A 17874-nucleotide genomic window follows, 5' to 3' on the forward strand; every position below is an offset into this window, starting at 1 on the left:
CTCTCTGCCGGGCACCTGGAAAATCAGCCCATGGTTTCCCGAGGCCGGACTGAACGTGATCCAATGACAGGATGGGAGCAAAGTCGGAGCGAACACTTATTCCTGATTAATTATAATTAATTCGTTCAATGCGAATTAGATGGGAGAATGGAGCAGGGACTTCTGTTTTCTCTAAAATATATTATTGAGGATGTTATTTGTTAAACTGGCTCAATTGAAGAAAGAAAGGCCGCTCCCTTCAGACAGAAACAAAGTTCAGGAATGTTTTAAAGGGAAACCTGTTCAGGGCTGAAACCATCTTTCACACAGATCGTTGCTTGCTGATCGTTAATCTTGGTAATTTGAAATTATTCTTTTAACATCAACAGTGAGGAGGGTCCGATCACAAAACTTTAAATTTTAAAAAAAACTAAATTTACCAGCAGTCGGTAGCCCCTTCACGAATCTTTATATAAAAAGTAACTACTGAAATTAACAACAGATAGGAGAGTCCATCAATAATCCATACTTAAAAAGTAACAACTCAATTTACCAGCAGGTAGGAGGGTCCATCACTAATCTTTATATAAAGAGTAACCAGTTACATTACCAACAGTGAGGATGGTCCATCACTAATCGGTATATAAAAAGTAATTACTTAAATTACCAACACTAATTTTTATATAAAAAAGTAACTGCTGCATTTCCCAACAGGTAGAGGGTCCATCATTGAATTTTCCATCGAAAGTAAAGACAGAAATTACCAACAGTTAGGAAGGTCTATCACTCATCTTTATATAAAAGGTAACCACTGAAATTACCAATATGGAAGAGAGTCCAACAATAAACTTTATATAAAAAGTAACCACTAAGATTACCAACAGGTAGGAGTGTCCATCAATATTTTTATACAAAAGTTACAACTGGAATTACCAATGGGAAGGAGGGTCCATTCCTAAACATTATATAAAAAGTAACGAATGAAATTACCAACATGGAGGAGGGTACGACAATAAACTTTGTTTAAAAAGTAACCACTAAGATTACCAACAGGTAGGAGTGTCCAACACTATTTTTTTTTAAAAAAGTAACAACTGGAATTACAAATAGGAAGGAGGGTCCATCACTAATCGTTATATAAAAAGTTACTACTGAAATTACCAACAGGTAGGAGCATCCATCACTTATCTTTGTACAAAAAATAACGACTGAAAATGCCAACAGGTCGGAGTGTCCATCACTAATTTTTATATAAAAGTAACAACTGGAACTACCAATAGGAAGGAGGGTCCATCACTAATCTTTATTAAAAAATTGTAACCACTAATGTTACCAACAGGTAGGAGTCTCCATCACTAATTTTTATATATAAGTAACAACTGGAATTACCAATAGGAAGGAGAGTCCATCATTAATCTTTATATAAAAAAGTTACCACTGAAAATGCCAGCAGGTCGGAGCATCCATCACTGATCTTTATAAAAATAGTAACTAATGAAATTACCAACAGGAAGGAGGGTCCGTCACAATTTTTTATATAAAAAGTAACTACTTAAATTACCAACAGGTCGAAGAGTCCATACTGATCTTTATATAAAAAGTAACAACTCAATTTACCAACTGGTATGAGGGCCCATTGCTATAATTTAAATAAAAAGTAACTACTGAAATTAACAACATGGAGGAGGGCCCATCATTAATTTTCATATGGAAATTAACCACTGAAATTATCATGATGTGGAGGAGGGTCTAACACTAACTTTTATTTCAAAGGTTGCTAGTGAGATTACCAACAAGTAGGAGGGTCCATCACTAGTGAGATTACCAACAAGTAGGAGGGTCCATCACTAATCTTTATATATAAAGTAGCAAGTCAAATTAACAACAGGTAGTAGGATCCATCACTATTCTTCATACAAAAAGTAACTCCTGAAATTGCTAACAAATGATGGGGTCCATCACGAATCTTGATACAAATTTAAGCACTGAAATTAACAACATGTAGGAGGTCCAACACTAATCTTTATAAAAATGGTTACTACTGTAATTACCAAAAGGTAGGAGCATCAATTACTAATCTTTATATAAAAAATAAGAAGGAAAATTACCAACAGGGAGGGGGGTCCATCACTAAACTTTATATCAAAAGTAACTGCTCAATTGCCAACACGGAGCAGGGTCCATCACTAATCTTTACATAAAATGTAACTACTGACCTTACCAAAGAGGAGGAAGGCCCATCACTAATCTTTATATAATAAGTAACAACTCAATTTAACAACCGGTAGGATGCTCAATCAGTATTTTTTTCTAAAAAGTAACTACTGAAATTAACAACAGGTAGGGGGATCCATCACGAATCGTGATATAAAAAGTAACGACTGAAATTACCAACACGGAGGAGGGTCCATCACTAATCTTTATATAAAAAAAGTAACGACTGAAATTACCAACAGTTAGAAGAGTCCACACTAAATATATATATAAAAAGTAACAATTAATTTACCAACAGGTCGGAGGGTCCATCACGAATCTTTAAATAAATAGTAAGTATTGAAATTACCAACAGGCAGAAGGGTCCATCACTAAACTTTATACAAAAAGTAACTTCCGTAATTACCACCAGGTATTGGGTGCATCACTTATCTTTAATTAAAAAGTAACTACACAAACTACCAACAAGGAGGAGGATCCATCACTTATCTTTATATGAAAAGTAACTACACAAACTACCAACAGGTAGGAGGGTCCATCACTAATCTCTACATACAAAGCATCGACTGAAATTACCAACAGGTAGGGGCGTCCATCATTAATCTTTATATAGAAAGTAACTGTTGAAATTACCAAATGTTAGGAAGGTCCATCACTAATTTGACAAAAAGAGTAACTGCACAATTTAACCTTGTTATTACACTAGATTCAGCGAATAACTTCAACTATAGTTTGAAGAAATTACTGACTGAGATTAATCGCTTTTACATTTCCACAGTGTGGAAAGGATAGTACAGTGACTGATAGTTTGATTAGTTACTCTTGCCTGTGTGCACACACAGAGTGAGACACGCGCAAAAGTGGAGAACTATGATTGTAAAATAGCCGTCGAATCTACAACTTATATAATTGTGGTGCTTTCTGAGATTGTAATACCCCTAAAATAAATCCAAAAATCAATGTGCAGCACCTGTTTAAGGTTAGACAATTCATAACATTATACATTGGTGTTAATATTCGAAGAACGGTTTAAAGTTCCTCACCACCTACAGTGCTCATTAGTCAGGTGCTGATACCATGAGAGATATGGTAAATATATGCAAATGGAACCACCAACCAAAACACATCTCCATGAACATACGGACAATGTCACTACCCATCGAGAGTAAAGAAATCAAACCCAGCTCCATTTGGGTTTTGCAGATAGATATCAGGTGCAAAATAATCACAGAATTTAACATCAAAACTCAACAAAACAAAAACATTAAAAAACAAATCTGTGAGTAAAATAATACAATAGCGCCAGACTGGGTAAAACTGAGTGAAGCATCATTTAATTCATCACCTCGCTCCATATCGCCCTCCAGAACATTCACTTCCTCAGGAATAAGTCTGGTGCTTGCCTGCAACGGAAGTAAATCTTCCCAATTGGTGCTCCCAGTGCAGAATCTCGGCCGTCTGGAACTGGGTTGTGGAAATCAGCGGGACTCATTCGGTTTCACTGGGCAGCTGCCTGTGCCGCACCTGATGTGGAGAGTTGCTCGTAACAGTCGGGAAATGCTCGATCCTAGAGCTAACAGCTGTTGTACTTATGGGGAAGGAGGGACTTGATATCACATTTAACAAGGCAACGTTCCTCCCTCTCATTTTAATATTTCAGTCTAACCCTCCTATTAATATACTTATTACAGAGCATCACAATCTTGGAACGCCTGTCACCACCATGGCTGAAGGTCCAAACAGGGGAGAAGAACCAACATCTTCAACAAGAATGAAAATAGACACCGGTAGGTTCAGAACAATCTTTAAAATATCAATTGTGTCCTGATAAACGGTCCAGATCATGAACAAGTTCCTGTTGCTCAAACAGGAAGAAGAAACCGAGCATATAGAGTGCAGATAAAACAAAGTGAGTGACCATCTACCGGGCCAGTGCAGTCACAGTTGCAGGGATTTCAGTACTGGAACTGTCCAATAGACACCTGATGTTATTGACTGTAAGGCGGATAGAAACAATGACTCAGATTGGTCTTCCTGAGTAACAGTTTCAAACCAGGGAGCAGTGGGAGGCAGCCCGAGTGGGAGAGGGTTGAGAGCCAGTGGGGCACAGGAATAGGAGAGCGAGAGTGGTGCGAGAATCTATAGTCAGGGGAATAGACAGACTCTTCTGCAGACCTGAGTAGGTCCAAATGGTAAGTGGCCGCCCGGGTGCCAGAGGGATGAACTTCCTGAAACAGGTGGGACCATCTCGAGAAAGGAAAGGAGAGCGGAAAATAGTCATGGTCGGAACCAATGACACGGTTGGAATTCCGTTTATAAAGGGAACATTAAAATTTGAGCTCCAGACTAAAAACCAAGGCCTCAGGGTGGTGATCTCCGAATTGTTTTGCACTGGGCCCTCACTGTGGACAATATGAGGCAGGTGAATGTGTGGCTGCAGGGCTGGAGCAGCGGGGAAGGGTTCATGCACTTGGGACAATATGGTGAGTTCAGGGAGAAAGGAAGGGACGGTTACGATCTGAACCAACCAGCAAAAACGATTTGACAGACTGGGTATATGGAGCAGTGGGAGGGTTTCACCCGATAAAACTGTAGCGTGTGAAATATCCGGATCAGAGACTAGAGAGTGGAAATAATAAAACTGTTGGAGCAGGAACAGAAGATTTATGAATTCGTGAAAAGTTATTCGCAAGACAAAAGGAAGGAGGCTTTTGAAGTAGTGACAGTAGATGTAGCTTGATATCTAAAAATAAAAAACAACGAGAACGTGTCAACATTCCAATGAATTGGAGTTCAGATTGTGTGTTGTGTCAGTGAATCTACAAATCATCCAAACACGTTTGGAAAGTCAGACTCATGAGAGATGTGATCCAGTATGTATAAGACAGGGCTGGATTGCATGAACTTTTTTGGGAGATGCAATATTTCCTTCAGTTTCTAAAAATGATGGCAGATGTGAAAATGTTGGTTTCAAATAATCAAAGTATCACAGTATCAAACTATCTACAGTAAACGTATTCCATACAAAGGTGTCGATACAGCATCTTCAGCGAGACTGAGGAGGAGATGGAGCCATATTTCGAGACAACTGTGGAGAAGGATTTGGCTCTGAATTTAATAGCCGAGGTGGATTAGTCACTGAGCTCAGAGATAACGCACCCGAGGTTGTTAAATGAAGTCAGAGAGCAGATCGGAGGGAGTCTGACCACAATTTTTCAAAACGCACAATTTTTAGAACACAATTGTTAATGAAAATATCCAGGTGGATTAAAAGAGTCCAAGTAATGTCTGTGTCAAAACAGGGAGAATGTTGCAGTCAGATAAATTGAGACCAATTAGACAACGTTATTTGTGGGCAAACTTCTCGAAACTGAAATTTCACATCGAATTATGTATGATTCAGTCAAGGCTGGATCGGATTAACTGTAGATATTTGACATTGTATTTGACCAATTTGATACAGTCTTATTGAGACGTGACTATATCGATCAATGGATTGTAAAACCTGGGGTATATATGGGTTTTCAGAAGGTATTTGATAACGTGGCTCACAGGAGGCGGCACCCGTTTGGTGTAAGAGGAAATGTAACCGCCCGGAAGGAAGGTCGATCATGTTTTTAGTTTTCTCCATTGTTGTTCACAGACCGAAAACTGCGATCACTGAGGCCTTGACAAAGTGGGACGGTTACCAACTGTTTCAGTTGACGAAATTCTGTCGGGACAGACCAGAACAGGCAGTTGAAGAAGGGGTGGACGGAGTCAGCTCGTTGTCAACAATACGAGAGGCATTTCAGTGGACAAGAACATCGGGTAAGTGGGAGGGGAACGGGATGAGTTTGGATTATTTAAACATCACAGAACTAACAGGAAATCAGATCTTAGAATCATAGAAGGTAACAAAAGAGAATGGATCAAACTGCAATTATAGTGAATCTGAAGCAATGAAAGGCAGTGGTGAAAATACCCAGCGGATCGGTCAGTATCGGTACAAAGTACAGGGTGATGGTTCGGATACAACTCTTGAGTGGACCGAAAACAAAGTAAAACAGTTTTAGTGGAACTGGGAAAAGGGCAGATCGGAGGCGACAACCAGCAGTTCGACGGAATTTCAAGAGTTGACTGAACTGGAATCCAGTTCAGGAAATTAAGGAACTGAGAGGTGACATGAAAATGTCTGCGGAGTAAATGAGAGACATTTCAAGATCAAAAATGTTAAAATGCCTGAGACCCGAACAGGGAAAATAACCAAACAAACTGTGGAGAGCGCGAATCCGAGGCCGTGCAGGGTTTTGTTCTCCCCCATTCATCACCGGGGGTTAATTCTACCTTCAGCGGACTCACAATCCGGGCAGGAGAACTTGCGGTGGAGCGTCACTCCCCGGGAGAGCACTTTAGGAAATTGCATGCCATTAGCCCATAATATTTGGTCAATTACTTTTAATTGAATCGAGGTGAATGGAAGTGAAAATGTGTCAGGGTTGTAATGGACGGTCGAACTAACACCACCTGCTGAAGGTGGAAATCGTGGCAATCGAGTCATAGAATCATAGTAAAGAGGAGCAGGAGTAGGCCATTCGGCCCTTCGAGCGTACTCCGCCATTCAATAGGATCATGGCTGGTCCTCTATCTCAATACCATATTCCGGCTTGTAGAAGTTTTTATAGTCCGCTTTTATGTTCCGTGCAAGTTCACTCTCATAATCTATTTTACCCTCTTAATCAATCTCTTGGCTCGTTTTTGCTCAATTCTGAACAGCTGCCAATCCTCAAGCTTGCTACATATTCTGGCAAATTGATGTGATTCCTCTTTGGATCTGATCCTATCCTTATTTTCGTTGTTAGCCATGGTTGGGCCTCTTCTCCTTTTGTGTTTTTGTGCCAGAATGGAATGCATAACTGTTGCAATTCATGCATTCGTTCCTTAAATGTTAGCCATTGCCTATCCACCGTCATGCCTTTTAATGAAGGTCCCCAATCTATCATATCCAACTCACTCCTCATTCCTTCGTAGTTTCCTTTGTTTAGATTTAGTACCCGAGTTTCGGATTGCTCCACTTCACTTTCTATCTTAATTAAGAATTCTATTCTGATGTGGTCACTCATCCCTAAAGCACCCCGCACAATAAGATTATTAATTAACCGCTTCACAATGCACAATACCCAATCTAGGATAGCCTGTTCCCGAATTGGCTCCTCAACATGCTAATCTAAAAAAAAAACATCTCGCACATATTCCAGGAATTAATGCTCCAAAGTATTATTGCTAATTTGGTTTGGCCAGGAAATATGCAGATGAAAGTCACCCATGATTAAGTGGGGATTGAGGGATATGGCGCCTTGATGTCTATAGGTGCTTGAGGGATAAGGGAGTTAGTTTTGGAATGAGGGATTTTTTGTGAGCATGGTTAGGTTGGGTTGAGTGACATGGGGAGAAGATGTAGAGGTGGGGATTGAGGGATATGGGTAGAATGTGGGTAGGTGGGGATTGGGTGCGTTGGGTGCGTTTGTGTGATCTGTGGAGATGGTGATTCGGTGCGTTTGTGGGATACAGAGGGAAGGTGGTTGGGGGGGGGGGTGGGATTGTGGACAATGCTGAGAAGTTGCGCAGATGAGATTGAGGGATATGGGGTTAAGGTGCGTTGTGTTGCTTGAGGGATATGGGGATGTGGTTAGTTGGGATTGACTGACTTCGTGAGAAGTTCGGTAGATGGGATTGAGCGATATGGTGAGAAGTTGGATAGGTGGGATTGAGGAATAAGGAGATAATGTCGTTAGGAGGGGATTGAAGGAAATGTTGTGAAGGTGGGTAAGTGGGGTTGAGAGATATGGTGAGACATTGGTTCGGTGGGGATTGAGAGTGTAGGGGAGAAGGTGGGTAGGTGGGGATTGAGGGATAAGTGGGGAAGTTGGGTAGGTCGGGTTTGAAGGATGTTGTGAGAAGGTGAGTCGGTGGCATTGAGGGATATGCGTAGAATGTGCTTTGGTGGGGATTGAGTGATATGTGGGGATGGTGGGAAGGTGGGGATTGAGGGATATTGTGAGAATAAGAATAGATGGGGTTGATTCATGTGGCGAGAAGGTGTATAGGTGGCTAGGTGCGATTGAGGGATATGGTGAGTGTTTGGGTAGATGAGGATTGAGGGCTATGGGAGGTAGATAGGATGGATTGAGTAACCTGGCCAGACGATGGATGGTTTGGATTGAGCAATATGGGGAGAAGTTAGGTAGGTGTGAGTGAAGGTTATGAGGAGAAGGTCATTAGTTTTGGATTGAGGGATATAGTTTGAAGGTGTGTGGATGGGGATTGAGGGATGTTTTGAGGATATGGGTATGTGGTTTTGAGTGTTATGGGGAAAAGGTGAGTAGTTGTGGTTTTGAGGGATATGGGGTGGTGGTCAGATGGTATTTAGGGATATGGTAAGAGGTTGGGTTGCTGGGGTTTGAGGGATATGGTGTGAAGTTGTTTAGGTGGGATTGAGAAATAAGGAGAGAATGTGGTAGGTGGGGATTGAGGGATATGTGGGACGATAGGTAGTTGGGAATTGAGGTATATGCGTAGGTGGGGATGAGTGCTCTGGGGAGAAATTCGTTCGGTAGGGTTGATGGATATGGTGAGAAGGTGGTAAGTTTAGTTGAGGGATATTTTGCGAAGGTTTGGGTGGTTGTGTTGACTGATGTGGGGAGAAGATCGGTCGGTGGGAGTCTCCCCCTCTTTCCCTGTCCCCCTCCCTCTAACCCTCTTTCTCTCTGTGTGACTCACTCTCCTCGCTCTCTACTCGTGCACTCCCTCTACTCGCTCTCTCGCCCCTTTCTCTCTCCCTATCTCCCTCTCGGCCGCTCTCTCTGTTTCTGTCTCACTCTCCTCGATCTCTAATCGCTCTCACCCTCTGCTCCCTGTCTCTCTCTCTCCAGTCTTTGACCCATCCCCAACTCTCAATCTTTGTCTTCCGTTTCTCTGTCCCCCCAGTTTGCCTCTCTTTCTGTCTGTTTCTTTATCTGTCTGTCTGTTTCTTTCTCCCTCAACCCCACTATATCCCTGTCTGTATTATTCAGACTCTCAAAGTTTGTCTCTCTGTCTCTCTGTCATTACACCGCCCCCCCCCCATCCTCATTCTCCATCTCGGTGTCTCTTTGCCTCTGCACTGTGTCTCCATCTTCCGTTCTTCACTCTCCCCCCTCACTCTCCCCCTCTACGCTCTATCTCTCTCCCTCTCCACCTACACTCACCACCTCTCTCATCAACTAACTCTCTCCCTTTCTCTATTTCTTACCTTCAATTTCACGCTTCCCCTTTACTCTTTCTCTTTGCCTCTGCCACTGCACTCTGTGCCACTACACTCTCTGCCTTTATACTCTGTCCCATTACAATCTGTGCCACTACACTCTGTGCTATTACATTCTGTGCCACTACAATCTCTGACCCATCCCCATCTCTCTCTCTCTCTGTCTTGCTTGTTTCTCTGTCTCCCTTGTTTCTCTCTCACTATCTGCCTGTTTCTTCCTCTGTCTGTCTCTCTCTTTTTCCCTCACCCAAACTATTTCTTTGTCTCTATTAAGCTTACCCTTACAATCTGCCTGTCTCTCTGCCACTCTCCATGTCGTCATTCTCCTATCTCTCTGTGTCTGTCTCCCTGTCTCTCTCCCTCTAATCTGTCTCTCCTTCTCCACTTTCCATCTGCACTCTCCACCTCCACTCTCCGTCTCCACTGTTCTTCTCTGACATATCCTCGCCTTTCCTTTCCTCCCTCCGCCCTCTCTGTCTGTCTGTTTCTCCCTCTCTTTCTGTCTTTCATTCTTTCTCCCCCACTATCTCTCTGTCTCTATAATTCCATCTCTCTCGCTGTCTCTCTCTCTCTCTCTCTACTGATTCTCTGCCTCTCCATCCCTATCTCTCTGTCCACCTCCCCTTCGCTCTCTCTCCCATCCCCACCTCCGTCTCTCTCTCTCTCCCACTCCGTCTCACTCTGCGCCTCTCTCTCTCTCCGTCTCTCTCTCTTTCCCTCAGCAATATCTCCCTCTATCCCCGTCTCTCCTTCTCTGTCTGTCTCTCGTTCTGCCTCCCCTATTTAACTCTATCTCTTGCTGTCTCCTCTCTGTTTCTCTCTCTCTTTGTCCCCTGTCTGTCTCTCTCGTTCTCTCTCCCCAACTATCTGTCTCTGTCTTTATTTCTATCTCTCGCTCTCTCTCACCATTTCTGACCCTTTTTGCGTCTGTCTTTCTTTCTCTTGCCCCTTTCCATGTCTCTCTGCTCTGTCACTGCTGGTTAGCAGCGCCGCCTGCTGGAGGTTGTGGTCGGTGATGACATTGATCAGGAACGAAGGAACAGGATTGGCGATTGAGCCCCTCAAGCCTCTTACGCCATTCAATTGGATCATGGCGGATCTCTGAATTAAGTTCATTTGCCCGTCTTAACCCCATAATCACTGAACACAGGGTTAATAAACCTCAGATTTAAAATTAACAATTGAGCTAACATCAACTTCCGTTTTCAGAAGAGAGTTCCAAACATCTACCACCCTTTGCGTGTCGAAGTGTTTCCTAACTTCACTCCTGAAAGTCCTGGCTCCAATTTTCAGGCTGTGTCCCCTCGTCCTCGATTCCCCAACCAGCGACATAGTTTCTCTCTATTTACCCTATTAGTTCCTCTTAATATCTTGAAAACTTCGATCAAATCGCCCCTTAATTTTCTAACTTCCAGAGAATACAACCGTAGATTGTGTAATCTCTCGTCATAATTTAAACCTTGACGTCCAGGTATCATTTTAGTAAACAAAAAGTCCAAACTGAGTTTTAACAGCTCGGTAAGTTTTAATGACTGCCGACCAAGTAAAGATAAACATTTAAAAACGACGACTCTAATATTTCTCCTTATTTTATTAGTTTTTGGTTATTGAAGAAGAATTAAAATTGCAATATTATTTTTTAAAACTTTTCCCATCTGTCTCTTCAATTTAATTCAATTATTTATTTGTTTTTTTATATATTTACAATGCCATACAGAATGCTAACTTTAAAGGAATGAAGTCTGCTTGTTTGTTTGAGCAATGCAGCCTGATTCTGTGGGCTGGACTTCTCGTCTTAACGGATTTTGTGGGCGTGTCTTCTCCTCACATACCTTTCCAGCTGCGCAGCAAATCACGCTGCTCAGAGGCTGGGTTGAAAGTTTTTGTAAAGTTCAAATTCAAGTAATTCATCGCCACAGAGCCTGCAGGAAGTATTTTTGTTAATTTAATTCACAGGAGCTGCAGTGAGCGTTGCCTCGCCGCTCGCAGCGATTTCTGGCCCAATGTCTCCTGCCGCTCTGCCAATTTCCGAACCAGGTCAATCATTTCCCCTCACTTCCATCAGCTTCAACTTTAGCTCACAGTCTCTTCTAAGGAACTTTATCGAATGCCTTTTGGAGGTCCATATAAACAACATGCATAGACATTCCGCTGTACACTACTTTCGTCACCTCTTCAAAACAAAATCCATGCTGGCTCTTACTGATCAGCTAAAAATGTTCAACGTGTTCAGCCACTATCCTTAATTATAGACCCGAGTACTTTCTCAATTAACAGATGTTTGGCGAACTGGTCCATAATTCCCTGGTTTCCTACTGTCACCTTTCTTAAATAGTGGAGTAACATGTGCAGTTTTTTCAATTTAGATGAATGTTCATGCACCGTTAGGCTGTTAATTAAATCTGACTCATCACTCATTATTAATTCCAGTATGGCCTGCCCCATTGTTGGTCCTCGGACATATTATTGCAGAAAGCTTTCCAGAACATACTCAAGAAATTCTTTACCTTTCTCACATGAGCTGGTCTGTTTTTTTCCCAATCTATATGAAAGTTAAAATCTTTCCCCATTAAAACCACTCTGCCTTAGACTTAGCTGCATGCTTGTCTAATCTCCGCATTTATACATTCTGCCGCTTCACAGCTGCTTAACGGGGGTCTATACACAACTCCCACTTTGGGCTTAAATCCTTTTCGATTTCCTAATTCTACCCATAAAGTTTTCACTGCCTGTTACCTCTCGTTACCTCCTCTCGAATCAATGAAGCAAATTCAACCTTAATCACTCAGAATACTCCTCCCTCTCTGCCAGTTTTCCAATCATTCCTGTGGATCTTATAACCTGGTTTGTTCAGTTCGCATTCCTGACTGTTGTGCAGCCATGCCTCAGTAATGGCTACCATGTTGTATCCTGTAGGTTGAATTTGTGCCCGCATTTCATTCAATTTGTTATTTATACTGCATGCGTTTGTATAAATAACGCTTATTTGGGCCAAACACCCCACCCATATTGTAATATTGTATTTCTCACACATTCCTTATTTCTCTCTTCCGATTTAATTACTTTACATATTTCAGTTTTTCATTCACCTGCAGTGCCTAAAGCATAATTTCTGACTATCACTCTACTCTCTTCCTTTTTGTTCCAGAATTGTTATTTATATTGCTTTTCCAAATGATCTCAACCCCGCCATTTACTAGTTTAAAGCCCGATTCATCCTGAGCGTTGGGACCCTGGTCCCAGCCCGGGTCAGGTGGAGCCGGTCCCAACGGTACAATTCCTTCTTGTCCAAGTACAGGTGCCAGTGTCCCACGAAATGGAACCTCTGCTTCTCACACCACACCTTCATCCATGTGTTCACCGCCCTAATCTGCTTATCGTTGCGACTATTTGCACGTGGCTCAGATAATAATGCAGATATTCTAAACCTTGAGTGCCTGTATTTTTAAAATTTTGCTCCTGATACTCTCAATGTCTGGACTGTGAACTCCTCTCTCATGGCTGGACTGTGATCTCTTCTCTCAGTTTCTGGACATTTATCTCTCTCAGTGTCTGGACTGTGACCTCCTCTCTCATTGTCTGGACTGTGCTATCCTCTTAGTGTTTGGACTTTGATCACCTCTCTCAGATTCTGGACTGTGATCTCCTCTCTGAGTGTCTGGACTGTGATCTCCTCTCTCAATGTCTTTACTGATCTCCTCCCTCAGAGACTGGACTGTGTTTTGATCTCGCAATGTCTGGACAACGATCTACTATCTCTGCATCTGCACGATGATGGGGCCTGGAAATGAGGCCACCCATGATACAATAGCCACACTCAGCATTGATCTGTGAAGGAACTGCTCGAGTAACCAAACACCAATGAGAGACAGAACCTTCCGGTGTGAACAGAAAGAATTTTATAATAACATTACTGACCAACATAAATACTGTCACGGAATTCATGCTTTGGAAAAGAGGCATGGGAAATAACCAACCACCTCAGTTTAAACTGTTCCCAGAACAGATATAAAATGGGTTAAATATCGAGTAACGCTCCCTCTGCACTGTCACATCAAACACTCAAAGGGCAGGTGAAGTAGGAGTTAGATACAGAGTAAAGTTCCATCGACACTGTTCCATCAAACAGTCCCAGTGCAAGTACAACGCAGGTTAGATAAGAGTAAAAGTCCCTCTTCAGTCTCTCATGCTCTGTGTGTGGGTCTCAATCCCAACCCGGGTGATATCTGCTGACGGAGAGCGGGATGGAGCCTGGGCCTTTTCCAGAGATCACTGCCTTCCGCAATTCGAGGCATTCTCCCGTCCATCGATGCTCTGCTCCAGTCTCTCAGTCCGATTGGTGTTAAGATACAGATTGAGGTTTTTGTCGTCATTCTTCCTGGAACAAATCCGCTGAAATAGCAACAAGTGGCTGTTGTTTAGCTGCGAACAGCTGAACAGGCATTTCAAAAACATCTCCTTGTGGCTCTATTTACTTATCCCTCCTCTCTTTCTCGATATTCTGTTCCTCAAACTCTATTTCTTTCTCTGTCTGTCTCGCTCTGTCTCTCCCTCTGCTCTCTCTTTCTCCCTTTACCTCTCTCTCTCTCTAGCTCTTACCTTCTACAGCACAGAAACAAGCCATTCGTCCCAAACGGTCCATGCCGTTGCTTATGCTGCAGATGATCATCCTTTCACCCTTCCTCATGCAACCTAATCAACATATCCTTCTATTCCCTATTCCCTCGCCGGTTTATCGAGCTTCCCCTTAAAAGCATCTTTGCTCGTCGCCTCGACTCGCTTGTGGTAGCGAGCTGCTCACTCTCACCACTCCCTGGGTAGTTTCTCCTGAATTAATATTGGATTTATTAGTGACTATCTTAGATTTATAACTCCTAGTTCTGCTCTCCCCCGCTGGTGGAATCAACTTCTCGCCGTCTACCCCATCAAACCCGTCTTTAAACTTAAAGACTTCGACCAGGTCACTCCTCAGTCGTCTCTTTTCCAGAGAAAAGACCTCTAGCTTGTTCTATCTTTCGTGATAGTTATAACCTCTCAGTTCTATGATATTGTCCCAGTACATTGTCCTAGATGCACTCGAGAAATGTATTGCTTTTATGAGCCAGTCAATAGGAAAATTAAAATCTCCCTTCATAACTGCTTTGCTTTAGCGGCAGGCTCCTCTGATCTCTGTATTTCTGTCTGTGCTCAGTACTGCATGTTTGAAATATTTGTTTCAATAATTGAAAGCTTTTCCTGCCCCAGTTCACCTCAGTGGGTTGTGATCTCCAGTGTGACCAAACCGTCTACGGGTTCAGGCTCTGGACAGCAACTTGAGTCTATGATCCAAGACTGAGAGCACGCTACTTTTAAACAGGCACAGAATGATCCGGGACTGACAGCACACCCCTCTTAATCAGATACAGAATGATCCGGGACTGACAGCAAATCCTTTTTAAAAAGACACAGAATGATCCGGGACTGACAACACACCCCTTTTAAACAGACACAGAATGATCCGGGACTGACAGCTCCAACATGAAAATACTTCTCCGATGCGCTGTTCTCATTGTATTTGCTTCCAACTTTTGCATTTCCCATTCGATCACAGTCAAAAATAAAGAGCATAATCTGCGCTCTTCATAACATGAACGCTCATGACCCTGAGGGGGATCGAACCCGCCACTTTTGCAACATTAATATCATGTTTTGCCCAACTGAGCTAATTGGCCACTGTCAAGATATAGCTTTTGTGTTTTTATTTTACTTTGCATTGATGGCGTTCGCGGGAAACAAATCCCCTTTAGCTGCCAAACAAACCGTTGGAGGGAACTTGCTGCATCGAACCAACCACAAGCCGTCTGCACCTGTCAATCAATCCCCCCTCCTCCCCAGAGACACTGTCTGCAGTCTGGTCTGCAGTTATCAATCAACCCACACCTCCCCACGGAGACTGCCTGCGGTCTGCAGTCTGCAACTGTTAATCAATCCACCTCCTCCCCAGAGACACTGTCTGTGGTCTGCAGCTGTCAATCATCCAATCACCTATCCACTCCATCAAGTTCCGTCATAATTTTATATTCCTCAATTAAATCTCTTCTCAGCTTCCTTTGTTCCATAGAAAACAAACCGAGCCTGTCCAATTCTTTCTCATAGCTAAAATTCTCCAGCCCTGGCGATATCCTCGTTAATGTCCCCTTTACCCTCTCCAGTGCAATCACAGATATATGGCAATGTGATGATTCCCCCTCCCTTTAATGCTCTGATCTCTCTCTCTCTCTCTCTCTCTCTCTCTCTCTCTCATTCTACTCTCTCTCTCTGACAAGTTTATATCACTCGCTTTGTCTCTCCTGTATATATCTCTCTCTCTGTCAGTTTCTCTCTCCATCTCTGGCCCTCTATCGGTCTCTTTCCCTCTCACCTTGTCTTTCACTGTCTTCCCCTCGGTCTCTGTTTCTCTTCTTGTGCTCAACTTCTCTCTATCTTGCCCGTGTCTCATCCTCTCTTCTCTCTATCGATGTCTCTCTACTCTCTCTCTCTCTCTTTCTTACCTTATTCTCTCTCTCTCCTCTCTCTTTCTCATGCCCTTTATTCTCTCTCTCTCTCTCTGTCTTACCTCTCTGTGATAATGAAATAATTGGCAAAAGATCTCCAGGGGAAATGTGGACACATTTTTTCAAAGAGGTTTGTTATGACATGGAATGCATTTCCTGAAAGAGTGGCGGAACCACATTCCATCGGCATTTTCAAAAGGCAATTGGGCATTTCCTTGAAGAGGTCTAATTTGCAGGCTTATGGGAAAAAAGCTGTGCTGTATGACTAAACTTTCAAAGAGCCAGCACAGGCATGACGGGGCGAATTTATGCTAAGATTCCAGACATACATTGACTGTGCAGCTGAGAAACAGGCCATTCCGCCCCTCATGCCGGTGTTTGTACTGCACAACAGCCCCCTCCCACCCGACTTCATCCAACCACATCAACATATCCTATTCCGTTCTCATCTCATAGAAACATATAGTATTCTGAGGGGACTTGACAGGATAGATGGTGACTCCACTGATTGGCAATCTAGAACAATGGGGAATAGTAATTATCCATTCCCCAGATAAGTGGTCGGCCATTTAAGATTGAGATGAAGGCACTTGGTTTTAAAACTCATCCAAATGACAGCAATTCGGAGAGTGCAGCACTCACTCAGTACTGACCCTCCAGCATTGCAGAGCTCTCTCAGTACTGGCCCTCCGACAATGCAGCACTCCCTCAGTACCGACCATCCGACAGTGCAGCAGTCCCACTGTATTGACCATCATTCAGTGCAGCACTCCCTCAGCATTGATCCCCCAACAGTGCAGCACTCCCTCAATACCGACCTGCGACAGTGCAGCACTCCCTCAGTACTGACCCTATGAGCGTGTAGCGCTCCCACAGTGTTGGCACTGGGAAGTGTCGGACTCTGATTAAGAGGTTAAATTCTCTGGAGTGTGTTGGGCTTGAGCGCACGACCTTCTGACGATGAGGCCAGAGAGCGACCAACTGAGCATCGGCTCGTAATGACCATGTCAGGCTATTGCTTGACTCGTCTGTGGGTCAGATCTCCCTACTTTGGCCCCAGTTCACACATGTTAGTGAGAAGGACTATGCAGGCCCGTCTGAGCTGGGTGTACCTGTCTGATGCCGAGGCCGTATTTCAGAGGGCAGTTACGTCAACCAGAGTGGTGTGGGATTGCGGTCAGAGTTGAAGGGAAAGGATGAGTGTTCGGATCAAAATGCTCCGAACAGCTCTTTATACCCCTGGAGAAACTGGAATACTCCTGGGAATGAGTCTGAGTATCCAAACTCTCCTTAATGAGAGGAGTATCTTCTGAACTCCAGAGAAGATTGGTAGGTGGAAAAGAGGGACATGGGGAGAAGTTCGTTAGTTAGGAGTGAGGGAAAAGTGGAGCAGTTGATTAGGTCGGATTGAGGGATATGACGAGAAGGTGGGTAAGTGGGAGTGAGGAATATGGGGGAAAGGGGGTAGGCGAGGATTGAGTGATATGGTGGGAAGGGGCTACGTGGGGATTGAGGGATATGTTGATACGGTGAGTAGATGGGGTTGAGCGATACGGGGAGAAGATTGGTAGGTGGGAATTGAGGGACCTGTGGAGAAGGCGAGTCGGTGGGGTTCAGTGATATCGGGAGAAGTTGGGTAGGTGGGGATAGAGGGGGATCGTGAGAAGGTACCTTTTAAGGAGCGTCATAAAGGAGGAGAGTGAAGCAGAGAGTTTAGGAAGGGATTTGCAGAGCTTCGGGAGCAGACAACTGAAGGCACGGCCTCAAATGGTTGAGTGCAGGAAATCGGGGATGCGCAAGAGGCCAGAAAGGGAGGAGTGCAGAGATCTCGTTGGGGGTTGATGGGGTTGTAGGTTTGGAAGAGGT

General features: G+C 43.4%; 1 long non-coding RNA gene across 1 annotated transcript; it reads left to right on the forward strand.

The window, feature by feature from the left end:
• The first annotated feature begins 3911 nt into the window (after positions 1–3911).
• On the forward strand, positions 3912–14800 carry LOC137313864 (uncharacterized). The gene is made up of 3 exons (XR_010961105.1): positions 3912–3980; positions 5837–6003; positions 14720–14800. It is a non-coding gene; the product is annotated as an uncharacterized lncRNA (long non-coding RNA).
• Positions 14801–17874: the final 3074 nt, after the last annotated feature.

Source organism: Heptranchias perlo, unplaced genomic scaffold (assembly GCF_035084215.1).
Source record: "Heptranchias perlo isolate sHepPer1 unplaced genomic scaffold, sHepPer1.hap1 HAP1_SCAFFOLD_49, whole genome shotgun sequence".
Taxonomy (NCBI): domain Eukaryota; kingdom Metazoa; phylum Chordata; class Chondrichthyes; order Hexanchiformes; family Hexanchidae; genus Heptranchias; species Heptranchias perlo.